We start from the raw sequence: 20,927 nt of genomic DNA, 5'->3' as shown, positions 1-20,927 counted from the left end.
GTGGAGGTGTAATACGACCTATGAAGGACTTTAAGTTGTATAAGCTTAAAGCGGGATTGGATTGCTACCTCCCAGGGGGATGCCAAGGCCGCCCTCCAGTCCTCGTCTGGTATGTCCCCTAGATCGTCCACCCACTTCATGCGGAGTTTGTCAAGTGGTTCCGGTAAGTTGTTAATAATCTCGCTGTAAGTTAGGAAAATGGCCTTGTCCGGGAGATAATCGTCAAGGAGTCGGTCCACTAAAGGTGATGAAACAGGCAGATCGGAGCCCTTGGGAATGGCTCTATTTAGCGCACTGCATGCTTGTAAATAACGGAATGTCTCCCCTTCATGCAATTCATATTTCGCCCTTAAGTCATTGAATGGAACCACCGCACCCTTCACCCACATGTCCCCAACCGCTCAAATGCCAATCAAATCGCATTTATCAAAACCGGGTAGACTCGACAGCATCCCCAGATGACAGGATTCCAGCAACGGAGTGGCTTGCGAGATTTTATCCTTCCAACGTATGCCAGAGTGAGGCCGTGCTAGAAGTGGGTGGAAATAATGGTAAATTCTTGGGCCCTCCCAGTGATTAAGGGCCACCAATTGCGAGGCCCAGTAATAAGTTTTGATTGCAGGGAGTGCAATACCGCCATCGTACCAACTGGGTAAAAGTTTTGTTAAGGCGATGCAGGGAGTGCCACCATCCCATAGCAGTGAGCAAACTCGAGTTGTCCTCTTCACGCCCACATGGACAGCACAGAAGGTGAACGCTCACTACAGAGGGCCCCGTGGCCACTGATCTGGCCTTCTACAGGTGTGGGAGTTACTCTCTTTGCAAGAACCATCTCTGCGCCAGCCTTGGTGCCCTTGAGCTGCCACTTTTGGACAAGAGTGGGAGGGCGGGTGCAGGTGGGTCTGAGTGCCTGTTGCGCTACTCTTGTCCCCACTGCAGACTGTGATTCTTCTCCGCGCTGCAGACCTGAGCTCAAACACTAACCTGTACTTCTTTCTTCCACCCCTGCATGCCTACTGTTTACTGGAGTGTTCCAGGGGCCTGAGGACCTGCCGCTGTTTCTGATACTTCCTGATCCATGCCCTGGGACTGGACAAGGGAGGTGGGGGCCCGACTGCTCATGCTGCTGGGGGCACGAATGGGCCTGCGTGCACGCGGGTTGGAGAGTCTCCCCCCAACTCTTGCAGTTCTGCCACTGTGCTGCCTGTGGCCTACATTAGCCCATGGTGTGACGTCTCCAGGCAAAGAACTCAACTTTGCAGGGGCACGGACTGACACAGCGTGTGGCCATCATGGACCCGACTGCTTGTGCTGTCGGGGGCACGGATGGGCCTGCGTGCAAGCAGGTTGGCGAGTCTCCCCACTCCCTACCCAGTCCTGACCTTGTGCTGCCTGGAGCCCATGATGTGAAGTCTCCAGGCAAAGCACTTAACTTTGTGGGGGCACGGACTGATACAGCGTGTGGCCATCATGGCCACACGCTGGCCCTTCCTTGCAGACTAAAATTGATAAATATACTGCCGCCCAGACAGCGGCCTTCAAAAATGACACAGCTGACTCTATTTCCCCCACACAAGCTAACCAGCACAATACCACAGATATCCTCCTTGCTATTTAGGCTTTATAGATGGCCCTGGAGACCAGGATTGGGGAGGTTGGTGTGGATGTTGTGTTACTGCGCCAAGACCTCTGCAGCATTGCAGACAGAAAGGCTGGAATGGAGGGGCACATCTAGGCACCAGGCTCTGGCAAAAAGAAGCATTATGCTGATAACAGTTCTTTGTTTTCAGCAGAGACAAAATATTGGCCATAACCCACTCTGTAACATCTTTTGTCATTTATATCCTGGCTGGGAAAAGGTGTCAAAGGGAAGGGACTCCAAATATCCAAATATTCTTCAACGCCCCCACCCCAATTTCTAATAATCAATACTTTTACGCGTTAGTAAGACCTGCCTGACCAGAATAGTATGTTTGGCAAACATATATTTGATTCAGTGTTAGACGTGAGTGGGATCGGAAGGGCACGACGTGCCCCTACTTTAAAAAAAGTATTTCAGTCCGTTTTCCTACTTCTTTGTTTTAAAAAAGCATCCTGGGACTGCAGGAATAGCGCTACTTTAAAATTACAACTTTATCTTTCAGCCTGTGTGGTGCACATCGAGGAAGGCCTCTGCAGTGCCCACGACCTCCTCCCCCTCTGTATCTAGATGCCTGCAAAGCAACACTGAAAAAGCCATCAGTCTAGGATAGCGCGAAAACGGCTACCTCTGATGGCCCTGCTGCTGCTATGAGCCCGTGATTCACATCTCATTTAGTGAGGACGCTACTTGCCTGCGCCCACTGTGACCAATACAATGGTCACATCAGGATACTTTGGTACCCCCGCCCTTGACCTCCTCTGCCCTTTATTTTCAGGCTCACGCAGACTGACGGACGCCACCTGGAAAAGAAGAAAAAGTCTTCACTGAGGACTTTGTGGCTTGCTGTAAATCTGCTCTCCGCCCAGCCAGAACTGACAAATAGGAGGACCGCGGCTGCTGTAGAAGGGGCCCTCAGCTGACCCAGCCCCACCAGTCTCTCCTGGAAATTGTTCTTTGTGCATGCCCAGAGGTCCCCAGCCCCTCCTTTACAGCTCTGCTCTTTTTACTGCATCGGGGCATGCAAGAGGAGCCTGGACTGCCTCTGAACTGCACAAACATCAACTAAGTTGGGAAAATGAAATTCCTGGTGCATTTTTTTTAAATAACTGGAAAATTTTGAATGTCTTATCTGCTGTTTTTTAATGTTATTTTTTTAAATGTGTACCACTGCTTTGTCTGTGTTTAGGGATGTGGTCTTTTAAAACAAGCCTTTGCAATGCAATAGGTCTCGCATTACTGAAAGTTTGACCTATTGGCGTTGCAAATAATAATGCAAAAACAACAGTTGATGGACAGAATGCAGAACAATATCATACATTCACCCCAGTACAGAGATCTGGGCCTAAATCCATCGTTTTTTTGCTCACCATGCCGTTCCAGTTTGAACCCAGCCATATGCAAATCAGTCTTGACCCTGTGCCTCATGGGTACAGTCCAGCCCGAACTGCCAAGCCAGGTCCTCCCTGGACTGGAAACAAGAATCCTAGGACTGGTTTCGGGGTTTCACCCCTCTTCAGCCAGGATAGCTTGATTCCAGTGGCATGGAGAGCACGGGACCCACGTCTGGGCATACCCTTCCCACTCGGGGTGACAAATGCAAAAACAACTGTTGATGGACAGAATGCAGAACAATGTCATACATTCATCCCAGTACAGAGATCTGGGCCTAAATCCATAGTTTTTTTGCTCACCATGCCGTTCCAGTTTGAACCCAACCATATGCAAATCAGTCTTGACCCTGTACCTCATGGGTACAGTCCAGCCCGAACTTCCAAGCCAGGTCCTCCCTGGACTGGAAACAAGCATCCTAGCACCGGTTTCAGGGTTTCACCCCTCTTCAGCCAGGATAGCTTGATTCCAGTGGCATGGAGAGCACGGAACCCACGTCTGGGCATACCCTTCCCACTCGGGTGACAAATGCAAAAACAACAGTTGATTCACAGAATGCAGAACAATGTCATACATTCACCCCAGTACAGAGATCTGGGCCTAAATCCATCGTTTTTTTGCTCACCATGCCATTCCAGTTTGAACCCAACCATATGCAAATCAGTCTTGACCCTGTGCCCCATGGGTACAGTCCAGCCCGAACTGCCAAGCCAGGTCTTCCCTGGACTGGAAACAAGCATCCTAGGAACAGTTTTGGGGTTTCACCCCTCTTCAGCCAGGATAGCTTGATTCCAGTGGCATGGAGAGGACGGGACCCACGTCTGGGCATACCCTTCCCACTGTGGGTGACAAATGCAAAAACAACAGTTGATGGACAGAATGCAGAACAATGTCATACATTCACCCCAGTAAGGAGATCTGGGACTAAATCCATTGTTTTTTTGCTCACCATGCCGTTCCAGTTTGAACCCAACCATATGCAAATCAGTCTTGACCCTGTGCCTCATGGGTACAGTCCAGCCCGAACTGCCAAGCCAGGTCCTCCCTGGACTGGAAACAAGCATCCTAGGACCGGTTTCGGGGTTTCACCCCTCTTCAGCCAGAATAGCCTGATTCCAGTGGCATGGAGAGCACGGGACCCACGTCTGGGCATACCCTTCCCACTCGGGGTGACAAATGCAAAAACAACAGTTGATGGACAGAATGCAGAACAATGTCATACATTCACCCCAGTACAGAGATCTGGGCCTAAATCCATCGTTTTTTTGCTCACCATGCCGTTCCAGTTTGAACCCAACCATATGCAAATCAGTCTTGACCCTGTGCCTCATGGGTACAGTCCAGCCCGAACTGCCAAGCCAGGTCCTCCCTGGACTGGAAACAAGAATCCTAGGACTGGTTTCGGGGTTTCACCCCTCTTCAGCCAGGATAGCTTGATTCCAGTGGCATGGAGAGCACGGGACCCACGTCTGGGCATACCCTTCCCACTCGGGGTGACAAATGCAAAAACAACTGTTGATGGACAGAATGCAGAACAATGTCATACATTCACCCCAGTACAGAGATCTGGGCCTAAATCCATTGTTTTTTTGCTCACCATGTCGTTCCAGTTTCAACCCAACCATATGCAAATCAGTCTTGACCCTGTGCCTCATGGGTACAGTCCAGCCCAAACTTCCAAGCCAGGTCCTCCCTGGACTGGAAACAAGCATCCTAGGACCGGTTTTGGGGTTTCACCCCTCTTCAGCCAGGATAGCTTGATTCCAGTGGCATGGAGAGCACGGGACCCACGTCTGGGCATACCCTTCCCACTCGGGGTGACAAATGCAAAAACAACAGTTGATTTATAGAATGCAGAACAATGTCATACATTCACCCCAGTACAGAGATCTGGGCCTAAATCCATCGTTTTTTTGCTCACCATGCCGTTCCAGTTTGAACCCAACCGTAAGCAAATCAGTCTTGACCCTGTGCCTCATGGGTACAGTCCAGCCCGAACTGCCAAGCCAGGTCCTCCCTGGACTGGAAACAAGCATCCTAGGACCGGTTTCGGGGTTTCACCCCTCTTCAGCCAGGATAGCTTGATTCCAGTGGCATGGAGAGCACGGGACCCACGTCTGGGCATACCCTTCCCACTCGGGGTGACAAATGCAAAAACAACAGTTGATGGACAGAATGCAGAACAATGTCATACATTCACCCCAGTAAGGAGATCTGGGACTAAATCCATTGTTTTTTTGCTCACCATGCCGTTCCAGTTTGAACCCAACCATATGCAAATCAGTCTTGACCCTGTGCCTCATGGGTACAGTCCAGCCCGAACTGCCAAGCCAGGTCCTCCCTGGACTGGAAACAAGCATCCTAGGACCGGTTTCGGGGTTTCACCCCTCTTCAGCCAGAATAGCCTGATTCCAGTGGCATGGAGAGCACGGGACCCACGTCTGGGCATACCCTTCCCACTCGGGGTGACAAATGCAAAAACAACAGTTGATGGACAGAATGCAGAACAATGTCATTCATTCACCCCAGTACAGAGATCTGGGCCTAAATCCATCGTTTGTTTGCTCACCATGCCGTTCCAGTTTGAACCCAACCATATGCAAATCAGTCTTGACCCTGTGCCTCATGGGTACAGTCCAGCCCGAACTGACAAGCCAGGTCCTCTCTGGACTGGAAACAAGCATCCTAGGACCGGTTTCGGGGTTTCACCCCTCTTCAGCCAGGATAGCTTGATTCCAGTGGCATGGAGAGCACGGGACCCACGTCTGGGCATACCCTTCGCACTCGGGGTGACAAATGCAAAAACAACAGTTGATGGACAGAATGCAGAACAATGTCATACATTCACCCCAGTACAGAGACCTGGGCCTAAATCCATCGTTTTTTTGCTCACCATGCCGTTCCAGTTTGAACACAACCATATGCAAATCAGTCTTGACCCTGTGCCTCATGGGTACAGTCCAGCCCGAACTGCCAAGCCAGGTCCTCCCTGGACTGGAAACAAGCATCCTAGGACCGGTGTCAGGGTTTCACCCCTCTTCAGCCAGGATAGCCTGATTCCAATGGCATGGAGAGCACGGGACCCACGTCTGGGCATACCCTTCCCACTCGGGGTGACAAATGCAAAAACAACAGTTGATGGACAGAATGCAGAATAATGTCATACATTCACCCCAGTACAGAGATCTGGGCCTAAGTCCATCGTTTTTTTGCTCACCATGCCGTTCCAGTTTGAACCCAACCATATGCAAATCAGTCTTGATCCTGTGCCTCATGGGTACAGTCCAGCCCGAACTGCCAAGCCAGGTCCTCCCTGGACTGGAAACAAGCATCCTAGGACCGGTTTCGGGGTTTCACCCCTCTTCAGCCAGGATAGCTTGATTCCAGTGGCATGGAGAGCAGAGGACCCACGTCTGGGCATACCCTTCCCACTCGGTGACAAATGCAAAAACAACAGTTGATGGACAGAATGCAGAACAATGTCATATATTCACCCCAGTACAGAGATCTGGGCCGAAATCCATCGTTTTTTTGCTCACCATGCCGTTCCAGTTTGAACCCAGCCATATGCAAATCAGTCTTGACCCTGTGCCTCATGGGTACAGTCCAGCCCGAACTGCCAAGCCAGGTCCTCCCTGGACTGGAAACAAGAATCCTAGGACTGGTTTCGGGGTTTCACCCCTCTTCAGCCAGGATAGCTTGATTCCAGTGGCATGGAGAGCACGGGACCCACGTCTGGGCATACCCTTCCCACTCGGGGTGACAAATGAAAAAACAACTGTTGATGGACCGAATGCAGAACAATGTCATACATTCATCCCAGTACAGAGATCTGGGCCTAAATCCATAGTTTTTTTGCTCACCATGCCGTTCCAGTTTGAACCCAACCATATGCAAATCAGTCTTGACCCTGTACCTCATGGGTACAGTCCAGCCCGAACTTCCAAGCCAGGTCCTCCCTGGACTGGAAACAAGCATCCTAGCACCGGTTTCAGGGTTTCACCCCTCTTCAGCCAGGATAGCTTGATTCCAGTGGCATGGAGAGCACGGAACCCACGTCTGGGCATACCCTTCCCACTTGGGTGACAAATGCAAAAACAACAGTTGATTCACAGAATGCAGAACAATGTCATACATTCACCCCAGTACAGAGATCTGGGCCTAAATCCATCGTTTTTTTGCTCACCATGCCATTCCAGTTTGAACCCAACCATATGCAAATCAGTCTTGACCCTGTGCCCCATGGGTACAGTCCAGCCCGAACTGCCAAGCCAGGTCCTCCCTGGACTGGAAACAATCATCCTAGGAACAGTTTCGGGGTTTCACCCCTCTTCAGCCAGGATAGCTTGATTCCAGTGGCATGGAGAGGACGGGACCCACGTCTGGGCATACCCTTCCCACTGTGGGTGACAAATGCAAAAACAACAGTTGATGGACAGAATGCAGAACAATGTCATAGATTCACCCCAGTAAGGAGATCTGGGACTAAATCCATTGTTTTTTTGCTCACCATGCCGTTCCAGTTTGAACCCAACCATATGCAAATCAGTCTTGACCCTGTGCCTCATGGGTACAGTCCAGCCCGAACTGCAAAGCCAGGTCCTCCCTGGACTGGAAACAAGCATCCTAGGACCGGTTTCGGGGTTTCACCCCTCTTCAGCCAGGATAGCTTGATTCCAGTGGCATGGAGAGCAGAGGACCCACGTCTGGGCATACCCTTCCCACTCGGTGACAAATGCAAAAACAACAGTTGATGGACAGAATGCAGAACAATGTCATATATTCACCCCAGTACAGAGATCTGGGCCGAAATCCATCGTTTTTTTGCTCACCATGCCGTTCCAGTTTGAACCCAGCCATATGCAAATCAGTCTTGACCCTGTGCCTCATGGGTACAGTCCAGCCCGAACTGCCAAGCCAGGTCCTCCCTGGACTGGAAACAAGAATCCTAGGACTGGTTTCGGGGTTTCACGCCTCTTCAGCCAGGATAGCTTGATTCCAGTGGCATGGAGAGCACGGGACCCACGTCTGGGCATACCCTTCCCACTCGGGGTGACAAATGCAAAAACAACTGTTGATGGACAGAATGCAGAACAATGTCATACATTCATCCCAGTACAGAGATCTGGGCCTAAATCCATAGTTTTTTTGCTCACCATGCCGTTCCAGTTTGAACCCAACCATATGCAAATCAGTCTTGACCCTGTACCTCATGGGTACAGTCCAGCCCGAACTTCCAAGCCAGGTCCTCCCTGGACTGGAAACAAGCATCCTAGCACCGGTTTCAGGGTTTCACCCCTCTTCAGCCAGGATAGCTTGATTCCAGTGGCATGGAGAGCACGGAACCCACGTCTGGGCATACCCTTCCCACTTGGGTGACAAATGCAAAAACAACAGTTGATTCACAGAATGCAGAACAATGTCATACATTCACCCCAGTACAGAGATCTGGGCCTAAATCCATCGTTTTTTTGCTCACCATGCCATTCCAGTTTGAACCCAACCATATGCAAATCAGTTTTGACCCTGTGCCCCATGGGTACAGTCCAGCCCGAACTGCCAAGCCAGGTCCTCCCTGGACTGGAAACAATCATCCTAGGAACAGTTTCGGGGTTTCACCCCTCTTCAGCCAGGATAGCTTGATTCCAGTGGCATGGAGAGGACGGGACCCACGTCTGGGCATACCCTTCCCACTGTGGGTGACAAATGCAAAAACAACAGTTGATGGACAGAATGCAGAACAATGTCATACATTCACCCCAGTAAGGAGATCTGGGACTAAATCCATTGTTTTTTTGCTCACCATGCCGTTCCAGTTTGAACCCAACCATATGCAAATCAGTCTTGACCCTGTGCCTCATGGGTACAGTCCAGCCCGAACTGCCAAGCCAGGTCCTCCCTGGACTGGAAACAAGCATCCTAGGACCGGTTTCGGGGTTTCACCCCTCTTCAGCCAGGATAGCCTGATTCCAGTGGCATGGAGAGCACGGGACCCACGTCTGGGCATACCCTTCCCACTCGGGGTGACAAATGCAAAAACAACAGTTGATTCATAGAATGCAGAACAATGTCATACTGTTGCAAAGATGCTAGGTTGGATCCAATGATGACAAAAGGTAGCCAGGAAGTATATTGCAAGTAGAAGGTTTATTGGTTGGTTCAGAAGAAGTATATTGCAGGTCCCACCAGGAGCAGCATCTTTGCTGCTCAGCCCACTCTCTCCAACTGCCACTCTCACCACACAAGGATGCCCACCAACATTCCACTCTCTCTCATCAAGCGTTCCAACATTCCACGCAGACATCACATACATCCTGGCTGAGCAGCTAAGGGGAGGATGCATTTGAGGGAATTAAGATACAACATATCCCCTTTCCTTGGACAACAATAAACAACAATGATTTGCAACCTTGCAGCAAGAAAGTATGAATGATGGTACTTGCATCGTTGCACACAATAAATATCAGATGAAGTATGAGGAAGAATGAAAATCCAGTGACAGGTAAGAAAGATGTGAATAAGTAGTAGAAAGTGACTAGAATGAAGGGAGGGTGAAACAGTGTGAAAAGCTTCACGATGCACATCCCCTTCCCTTGGGAAAAACAATTAATAGAAATAATACAAACATTGCATGTAAAACATTGCGTGTAAAAACATTTGATTATAGCATCACAAAAGTAAAGAGAAGAGAACTGAATATAAAGGTATAATAAGTGTGTAGGTAAGAGAAAGCAGAAAAATTAATGTGAGAAAAAGGTGCAAGGCGAAATAAGGAAACATCATCAAATATTGAACGTATAGGGTTCACTGCCCAACATGAGTATGGTGCAGTGCCCATTGTGCATAAAACTAGAGATGGGTACACTGCCCATTATGGATTTCAAAATAAAGTATGGATACACTGTCCATTGCGCATTGAAACTAATGATGGGTACACTGCCCATTGCGCATTAAAACTTAAGATGGGTACACTGCCCCTTGCGCATTAAAACTTAAGATGGGTACACTGCCCATTGCGCCTTAAAACTAAAGATGGGTACACTGCCCATTACACATTTCTAATTAAAGTATGGGTACACTGCCCATTGCGCATTAAAACAAAAGATGGGTACACAGCCCATCGCGCATTAAAACTAAAGACGGGTACATTGCCCATTACACATCTCTATATAAAGTATGGGTATACTGCCCATTGCGCATCAAAACCAAAAGATGGGTGCACAGCCCATCGCGCATTAAAACTAAAGATGGGTACACTGCCCATTACAGCTTTCAATCTATGCAAAACAAAAAAATGAAAGAAGGCGGGAGGTGAACGACTATCCACACAGCTAGATAAAAATGTAAATGATAGTGATAATAACACAAATGCTGGGCACACAAAAGGCTGTATAGGGTAAAAATCAGTGTAAAGGGTGTGCACTACCCTCACTGAAAGATAAACACAAATGTATGGAGGCCAGCTCCATACAATAAATACCCTAAAGATGAAGTCTAATAACCTGAAAGTAACTGTGGCAGCAGTAAATAATATATACTCCCAATAGCGCAAATGTGTGAGTAACATAAATAACTCTTAAACCACTAAAGCCAATAAGGCGAAGCATGAATCTCAATGAGGTGATAGTAAAACAGTAGAGTAGAGTAGAGTGCTTAAATGATAACACATCAACTTTCTTTAAATTCGAACATGTTCTGAAAAGCAATCTTCTAAAAATGGAGCACAGCTATTAAGGTAGAAACGTCTCCCATAAGAGATAACATATTTAGCAACAAAATCAATCAATTAGAACAAGACCATGACTAGAACTCCAAACAACTTACTCAGCGAAAGGTAACAAGTTACAGGGCATGATGACTCAACATGTATGATGGCATAAAGAAATACTGTGAGTAACGTAAATGGAAACATGTATGAGTCAGAGGCCAGTTAAACAGTCTTTTTGTTCCATTAAAACAACTACCGAAAGAGTCAGGAACAGCGTCAGTTGTTGCAGTAGTAGTATGATTACCCCAAAACTGTAGCACCATTTCATAAAGTTGGTAGTAGGCATCGAGGATGACCAATGAAATCACTTCACTTGTCTTGGTGCGGCGAGGCTCGCCCGAAGCTCCGTTGTTCTGAGCATGCATACAAAACAAACGGCTGGCAAATGTTCCGAATCCATTGTAATAGGTAAATGTGGTTGGCAAAAGTTGGTTCACGGTGCAGATCCAAAATGGAGGCACGCAGCACGACGGAGAACCGGGTGGCTCCCATCACGTCCATGCATGTAGGCGTCAGCAAGCAGCAGACTTGAGAGACGCGGAGGCAATGACGCGAAGGACGAAACATCGCAAAGTTGCCAGGACAACACCGAACAACAAGGTGAGCCACTGAAGTGCTGTGTCTCGCGGCACCCATTCGAATGCTCCTGAGTGTAACTGCAGACTACATATAATAGTTAAAAAAAAACCACCAAAATACAGCAGTATGATAAACGAAGGAACGGTTCTAAAGTAAACACCCACTTGGAGCTCACAAAGTCCCTTTGCCAAGTACATGGAGCAATCTTCCCTAGATTCGCCCCTCGATCTCATGGCAAACTGTCGTCAAGGGTCATAAATCATGTTGACTTTCAAAGTTAACTCCGCATTTTTAAATACATTGCTGTAGCCTGTTGAAAACAAACATCCGGTGCAGATGGATCAGTATTTTAATCTTGAAAGTGAAATTCTTCTTGAAGTCGAGAACTATTGATGTTATGAACATGAAACGCCCTGGGCAGGCTGTCCAGATGGTGGAGAACACTGGTGGGACTCGGGAGGGCGTACTTTCCTTAGTTTTAAATTTGCTTTGCTTTAAGTAGTTTCTTGAAAATATGAAGTTCTGTAAAATTGTAAGTTTCCTCACCTGCCGTAGTCTTTTGGCCAAAGCACGCAGGGTTTCTTTCCAGATCGTCGCCAATGTTGCAAAGATGCTAGGTTGGATCCAATGATGACAAAAGGTAGCCAGGAAGTATATTGCAAGTAGAAGGTTTATTGGTTGGTTCAGTAGAAGTATATTGCAGGTCCCACCAGGAGCAGCATCTTTGCTGCTCAGCCCACTCTCTCCAACTGCCACTCTCACCACACAAGGAGGCCCACCAACATTCCACTCCCTCTCATCAAGCGTTCCAACATTCCACGCAGACATCATATACATCCTGGCTGAGCAGCTAAGGGGAGGATGCATTTGAGGGAATTAAGATACAACACATACATTCACCCCAGTACAGAGATCTGGGCCTAAATCCCTAGTTTTTTTGCTCACCATGCCGTTCCAGTTTGAACCCAACCATATGCAAATCAGTCTTGAGCCTGTGCCTCATGGTTACAGTCCAGCCCGAACTGCCAAGCCAGGTCCTCCCTGGACTGGAAACAAGCATCCTAGGACCGGTTTTGGGGTTTCACCTCTCTTCAGCCAGGATAGCTTGATTCCAGTGGCAAGGAGAGCACGGGACCCACGTCTGGGCATACCCTTCCCACTCGGGGTGACAAATGCAAAAACAACAGTTGATGGACAGAATGCAGAACAATGTGATACATTCACCCCAGTACAGAAATCTGGGCCTAAATCCATCGTTTTTTTGCTCACCATGCCGTTCCAGTTTGAACCCAACCATATGCAAATCAGTCTTGACCCTGTGCCTCATGGGTACAGTCCAGCCCGAACTGCCAAGCCAGGTCCTCCCTGGACTGGAAACAAGCATCCTAGGAACAGTTTCGGGGTTTCACCCCTCTTCAGCCAGGATAGCTTGATTCCAGTGGCATGGAGAGGACGGGACCCACGTCTGGGCATACCCTTCCCACTCTGGGTGACAAATGCAAAAACAACAGTTGATGGACAGAATGCAGAACAATGTCATACATTCACCCCAGTAAGGAGATCTGGGACTAAATCCATTGTTGTTTTGCTCACCATGCCGTTCCAGTTTGAACCCAACCATATGCAAATCAGTCTTGACCCTGTGCCTCATGGGTACAGTCCAGCTCGAACTGCCAAGCCAGGTCCTCCCTGGACTGGAAACAAGCATCCTAGGACCGGTTTCGGGGTTTCACCCCTCTTCAGCCACGATAGCTTGATTCCAGTGGCATGGAGAGCAGAGGACCCACGTCTGGGCATACCCTTCCCACTCGGTGACAAATGCAAAAACAACAGTTGATGGACAGAATGCAGAACAATGTCATACATTCACCCCAGTACAGAGATCTGGGCCTAAATCCATCGTTTGTTTGCTCACCATGCCGTTGCAGTTTGAACCCAACCATATGCAAATCAGTCTTGACCCTGTGCCTCATGGGTACAGTCCAGCCCGAACTGAAAAGCCAGGTCCTCCCTGGACTGGAAACAAGCATCCTAGGACCGGTTTCGGGGTTTCACCCCTCTTCAGCCAGGATAGCTTGATTCCAGTGGCATGGAGAGCACGGGACCCACGTCTGGGCATACCCTTCCCACTCGGGGTGACAAATGCAAAAACAACAGTTGATGGACAGAATGCAGAACAATGTCATACATTCACCCCAGTACAGAGATCTGGGCCTAAATCCATCGTTTTTTTGCTCACTATGCCGTTCCAGTTTGAACCCAACCATATGCAAATCAGTCTTGACCCTGTGCCTCATGGGTACAGTCCAGCCCGAACTGCCAAGCCAGGTCCTCCCTGGACTGGAAACAAGCATCCTAATGCCGGAAACCGGTCCTAGGAAGATTGTTTCCGGTCCAGGGAAGGCATGGCTTGGCAGTTCGAGCTGACTGTTCCCATGAGGCACAGGGTCAGACTGATTTGCATATGGCCATGTCTGAACTGGGGTGGCAGAGTGGGCTAAAGGACGGTGATGGATCAAACCCAGATCCGTTGACTGGGTGTGAGTGTTTTATTGGTTCTGATGCTCCGTCCATTACCACCCCCTTTTGTACCGCTTTGTTCGCCATAAGTTGGCAGGGTATGCTCAGACGTGAGTCCCTTGCTCACTTTGCCACTGGATTCAAGCAAGCCTGGCCGAAGACGGCTGAAATGCCAGAAACCGGTCCTAGGAAGCTTGTTTCCGGTCCAGGGAAGGCATGGCTTGGCAGTTCGGGCTGGACTGTTCCCATGAGGCACAGGGTCAGACTGATTTGCATATGGCCATGTCTGAACTGGGGTGGCAGAGTGGGCTAAAGAACGGTGATGGATCAAACCCTGATCTGTTGACTGGGTGTGAGTGTTTGATTGGTTCTGATGCTCTGTCCATCACAACCCCCTTTTGTACCGCTGTGTTCGCCATAAGTTGGCAGGGTATGCTCATACGTGAGTCCCTTGCTCACTTTGCCACTGGATTCAAGCAAGCCTGGCTGAAGACGGCTGAAATGCCAGAAACCGGTCTTAGGAAGCTTGTTTCCAGTCCAGGGAAGGCATGGCTTGGCAGTTCGGGCTGGACTGTTCCCATGAGGCACAGAGTCAGACTGATTTGCATATGGCCATGTCTGAACTGGGGTGGCAGAGTGGGCTAAAGAACGGTGATGGATCAAACCCAGATCTGTTGACTGGGTGTGAGTGTTTGATTGGTTCTGGTGCTCCGTCCATCACCACCCCCTTTTGTTGCAAATAATAATGCAACATCAAAAGCTCAAACTTTCAGTAATGTGAGGCCTATTGCATTGCAAATACTTGCTTTTTTAGGCACGAGGAGACTAAGTGATTTGCCCAGAAACAAAGGATGCTTGAGCCTCCTGCCAGGCCTGAACCTGGTTCCCCAGCTTCAGTCTGGTAGGGCTCTGACATATGTTGATTATGGCTACTTCTAGAGTTGCCCCTCAGTAGCAGCCTCGTTCATTCTGAAGCAAGGTAGAAGTCAGACAGAGAAGGGCTGACAAAATATTGTAAATACGAAAAATAATCAGTTTCTAAGAATGTGAACTGTGCTATTGCAAAGCCAACGTTGCAGCACCAGCCTGTGGTTCGTTGGTAAATTGCAACATCAGTTCAACGTGACTTGTGTACACGTCAATATTAGTTGCGCTTTATACCACTTCTGCAGTTTCTAAGCATTATGTATCCAATTTAGCGATAGTCAAACTATCCAACCTGGGAAGGATTAATTGGTTTTGTATGCGTGATCCATACACATGAGATGTCAATGACGAGTATTAATTCACTGAGGTATGTTGGCACCTTAGAAATACTGTCCATAGTGCCTGCTAGCTGTTTCATTGCGCTTTGTGTTGGTTACAAGGTGGAAAAATATGTGGTACACCCTACCACAAGGGTTGCACAAATACAGAAGAGTGCATTTACTCAGGTAGAGAGGGGCACAGGGGTGGAGCCTTATTGAGAACCAGGTCAAGTGCCAAATCATGTGTAATTAACCTGCTGGACAATTTTGTACAGGTTTTGACAACATTTTACAGTGATAGTTGCACTGACGATCAGTTACAAATCCAAATTTGCACTGATGAATCAGCTAAACATAAAACTTTATTTTTCTACCAGTCGGAGGGTCTAAATATTGGTACAACAATTCCCAGCATCCCAACAAAACTACATGCCACTTGCATAGATCACGAGGCCTGGTCCATAGTGTTTCGCACCTGAGCCTCTGCACTCAAGACAGCCAGTAAAGTGACTGCGCTGTCCCTGCTCAGTTAATGATGAAGCCTGCAGCCAGTGGTTAATTTGAGCCAGTGGTTGCACGTGTGGATATTCAGCAGGGTGTTTCCATGAATTAAACACTCACCGCTGAGATCTGAGGGACATTATTTGTGCAGCATAATGACTCACTTTTAAAAACACACAAATCACTGCAGAGTTCCTTGTAATATCAATCATTTTTCTGTAACAATAAAAGTCTTAAGATTGTTTATCTTCCTGCTGGAGAGAGATTGGAGTTTGTTTGTTGGCAGTTTTGAGTTTTTACTTATCTAATTTAGCGCACAGGGTTAATATGCCTGCTGCAAAGAACGTGCACCGTACAGATGGCAGAAATGTATTTAATGTTCCAAAGTTCTAATTAAAGAATGGGCAATGGTAAAACTGGAACAGTAGTTTGCAGCTCTCAATTGATTAAGCTCAGATTTTATAGGGACCTCTAAAAAAACGTTGTTTGTTTCTGTGAAATACGCAATATATTTAGAAACTTCATATTATTTAATGCATAAAGATAAAGTTACCATTGCTTCTCAATTTTTGCTTCTAAAATGTCAAGTGCCAACCAGAATTGGAATCAATAGCTAAACTGCAGGTTAGTTTGGTCAACAATTGGCCCCTTTGCATATGAGAGATGACTGGTAGAAATTGCGATAGTATTATGGCAAAGTCACAGAACTGCAGACAGATGATTGCATTCTGCATTTATTTCTATTCTGTACGGCATGGCCCTAAAAAAAAATCAAAATTGTCTAGAAGTTAAAAAAAACATTATCATATTGCTTGTTAGAAAGTTTATGTTAAAGGTGCGAACTTTAAAACATCTGCCAAAAAGATTTCGCATAGTAAAGCACAGGCAGGAGTTGTACAGGAAGGTCAAAAAGGCAAGGGGTCCTATGTCAGGATCCTTAGGAATAACATTAATGTGCTTACCTCAGAGGTCTACCCAGAGGCCTTCCTTTGTGTACCAAACTGCCTATGTGTATCATTCAGGCAGGAACCCAATTTAACGGATATTCAGGAAAAATCTGTGTCTCACACTAACAGTGATCCGTGACGTTTATATCAAATAAGCATACATATCTGCAGTATTGCATTGAAAAAGTCTTTACAGTAACTAGGCCGGACTTGCCGTTCCAGGCATCAGGCGTTTCCCAGGGCGACTGGAACGGTAGGGGGCCGGTTTAGTTTGTGGTGGCCGGTTTTGTAGCGGTGCAGGAGTCTTAAAAACACTGCAAAGTTCTTTGTATATTCAGCAGGTTTCGGGCAACAATAAAAGTGCCAAGATAACTCTGGTGATAAATGTACCTGCTGGAGTGAGATGGAAGGGGAGTTTTGTCTAATGGCTGTTTTGACTCATCTAAGGTAGCACCGAGGGTTAATACGCCTGCTGCGAAAAATGTGTACCATGCATATCAAAGAGCAATATTTTATGTTCAGCCAGGTTCTGAGACTATCCAATGTATTCCCTCACATTTATTGTGACCTACTCATTCATACAAACAATGTAGCATTTAATTCCCCCATTATTACATTGCATAAATGCATGTAAAAATACTTTTCAAGTAAATGCCTTAAGTGTGGGCTGGCACATATTCATTTACACCTTAGTTATCATTGTCAAAAGGCTAATATTCAAGATAGTGTTTACCGTGGTATTAAAAAATTACATGTGCTCTTTCTTAAATTGTCTTGTGGAAAGTCCCAATTCGTATTGACAGCCAGCATTTAAAATAAATCATGAGGTTTGGTACAGTGCTTATTTTAAAATGTATGTATTTACACAATTATTTATGTAGATGCTTGAGTGGCTGCAGAAGAAAAATGCTCCAGCCACATCTGGCGAAACACTCAAGTCCCCAGGCTCGAGATCGGAAGGACCAATGGCAAATGCAAATCAGGGTTTTGAAAGGCAAACAAGTGAAAGTGGCAGGATGCCCGAGAAGAGGAGAAGAGTCGATTCTGAAGACGAAGTATTGTTAGATGGCTGTGGCACCAACGACAGTCACATACTCCTCCAAGGAAATGTGGTGGAGAGTGTGTATCAAATTGATCACCCAGCCTGCTGGTCTTGGAAACAACTTGAAATGAAACGTAAAGAGTATCCATGGTTCTTATTTCAATGGCAAGGTTGGATGTAAAGTGTGCAGGAAGGTAAATCTTAAAACAGAAACAAGTCAAGATGTGCATTTTTCCATGGAATGGGTAGATTTCTTGGTCATCCCATATGGCCCTTCTAAAGACAAGCACCAAATTTCTCTGCGGAAAAAAATATTTCATCATAAGAATAGCTCCTGTCATCTTAAGGCACTAGCTATCTTAGAACAGAGGGCCCGTGAAAGTATTCCACAGTACAATTTGAAAATGCAAATGAAAGCACAGGAAGAGACATGCCGTGTATTCAGAACTGTATACAAAATAGGCAAACATGAGCACCCTTTTTCTGATATGCCGTTGGATGCCGTTGGATATTGATGTTCAAAAGATGAATGGTGCAGACTTGGGCAGAGTCTTGCATTCAGACCACAGGTGCGCTGACATCATTGCCCATATTGCTGCTACAATGAGGTCAAGGCCGATTCATTGTATCTTGTAGAATGAATAAAAAATAAGCCTATGATAGATGAATCTACCACAGTTAGAAAATTGACTACACAAGTTATCTGTGTAAGAGCATGTATTTATAAACACGATGAGCCACTGACCTTTTTCTTAGACCTTGTTGAGCTGCCAAGCACAGCAGCAGATATAATCTTATATACCTTGACAACACAAAGAGAGAGGGCAGAGGCTATAAGAATCCGCACCCAACTTATATACCTTACTTGCATGCATACAGAAACACGTTTTACTGATGAGTATCTAAAAAGGCATTTGGTTCAGCTTGTAACAGATGATGCTTCCAACATGATAGGTAGGAAAGCCGGTGTGGCAACTCTTCTGAAACTGAAATATCTACAGTTGAGTGTATGGCACTGTGCTAACCACAAGCTGGAGCTTGTCGTGGGTGATGTTAGTAAAGAAGTCACAGGCATTAATCAGCTCAAAGTTTTTTTGGGTAAACTATATACCACCTACCATGCCTCTCCGAAAAATCAGAGAGGGCTTGGGGTATGTGCTTTGGAGGTGGAAGTAAGACTTCTGGCAATTGGAAAGGTGCTAGATGTACATTGGGTGTCCTCAAGTGATAGATCTGTGAGAGCAGTTTGGAATAACTACAAAGCACTTAGAAAACGTTTCATGGAATCTTCCAAAGACTCAACGAGGAGTGAAATTGAGCAGAAGAAATATGCTGGTTTAAACCGTTTATTAACCTTCTTGGTGTTTGCTAAAAATATGGGCATATTATAGGATGCTCTCACAGAACTGGGTGACCTATACAGAAGGCTGCAGCGGCGTGTTATGACCATATATGAGGCCAATTGTTCAATACAGATGCAGATTTTAGTGTTTAAATAAATGGCTCATTCACCTGGGCCCTTTGCTACAACTGCATTAAATGCTGCTGAACGGATGCAGTTTGCTGGTGTAGGACTGCAACAGAACAAAGGCTGTGTTAGCATTAATAGGGCACAGTTCTTTAGGAGCTTAGCAAATAACCTGACTAATGCATCAAATGTTTCTAGATGCACAACCACCAACAATGACGAAATAGAATGCAAAGAGTTTGTACATAGAATTAAACTCCTACAACCAGTTTATTGGCCAGATCCAGTAGACATCTCATATGGTGAGGGAGAATTACAAAACCTTTGTATCAGGTTGCATGTATTTGATACTAGGCAGTACATCCTTGGTTTCAGAGAGTACAAACAAAATAAAAATTGCATCCCTGAAGGCCTGAGACAATTAGTGCACATTATAGACACCTTTTGTACCTCCACTGCTGAATGTGAACGGGGATTTAGTGTAATGAATGATGTGCTCACACCCAGTGGCGGCTCGTATAGGGTGTGCTGCGGGGTGGTGGGCGGGGGGGGTAGCAAACACGAACATACTACGGAACGGAGGAAAGTAATTATTAAGTTCCTCCGTTCCGTCGTATGTCCGAGTTTTCTACCCCCCGCCCCACCTCACCGCCCTGCAGCACGCCCTATGCGAGTCACCACTGCTCACAAAACTGCGGAACAGAATATCAATCAATCGTCTGTCTTCTATAATGTTCATAAAGATCGTAGGGCTTCCTGTCATAGAATTTAAACCTGAATTTTATGTTCAGAAAAGGTGAGAAAAAGGGAGGAGAAGTGCCGATGAAAGAAACTGCATGGCTCAGAGACAAATGGCTTATGATTCCACTTATAAGCGTATTTGGAACCTTCTGTGATTGGAAACATGTCCCACATTGTAAATGTATCAAATGTAAACAACTTATATAGTTAACATCAAATAAACATGTTTGTCCATCGTTTAAATTAAATAAAGTTATAAGCTGTAACTGTTCAGTGAAATGCCAAACGTACAAAAAATTGGTATGTTTTGCTATTTCTAGACACACCTCTGACTCCGCCCATTGATCCAATCCTCGGTTTATTCCCGCCCCCTGATTCTCTGCCCACAGTTTCCCCTTCTTTTTTCCCCACTTCGACCACTGATTTGATTGCATTTTTAAAATGGTACAGAACTAAGTGCAACATTTATATCGAGACATATTTAAACATTGCCAGCTCAATTTAATAATTGTGTTAAATGTTCAGTCGGTGAGCCCAGTGATTTTTTTTTTCCACTGAGGGTGGCAGGCATTACAAAGTTTGAAGACCACTTCTTTAGATGCTCCCCTAACCCTTCAGGGGTCCTCAGTCATCCCAAGACCAAGGAATATCTGTGAGATACGGGGGAGTCAGACCCCCTCATCACATTCTGCAGGAGGGGCATTTTGCATTTATCTACTGTTGTTTGGTATTTGAAAGGCTTTGACGAGAGATAAATGTAATCAATTTAAGTTAATTTGGGTGCATGCTGGCATAACCACTTTAATTTGATATATTCCTTTTTAAGTGTGCTAATGTTAACACTTCTTTAGTTCTCATCTGCTCCTCCTCCAGCAAACCAGGCACACTGATATTGTGAAAGAGCACTGCACCATACTTAAAATTAAAAACCTCTTCTAGGAAATAGAGCCCTCTTCGCAGTGACATTCGAGATGTTGGGGCATATTTACAAGCCCCTATCACCACAGACCATCAAGTTTTTTTAACGCTCCGGTAGCATAGCGCCATTTTTAATATTTACAAGGTGGTGCTAAGCCACTTAGC

At 46.5% G+C, this 20,927-nt stretch overlaps 1 pseudogene; it reads left to right on the top strand.

Moving 5' to 3' along the window:
• Window positions 1-19,999, top strand: part of LOC146856882 (E3 SUMO-protein ligase KIAA1586-like) — a 38,844-nt pseudogene extending 18,845 nt beyond the window's left edge.
• Window positions 20,000-20,927: the final 928 nt, after the last annotated feature.

This window comes from Triturus cristatus, chromosome 3_2 (assembly GCF_964204655.1).
Source record: "Triturus cristatus chromosome 3_2, aTriCri1.1, whole genome shotgun sequence".
Taxonomy (NCBI): domain Eukaryota; kingdom Metazoa; phylum Chordata; class Amphibia; order Caudata; family Salamandridae; genus Triturus; species Triturus cristatus.
This window is presented reverse-complemented; position numbering and strand designations above follow the sequence as displayed.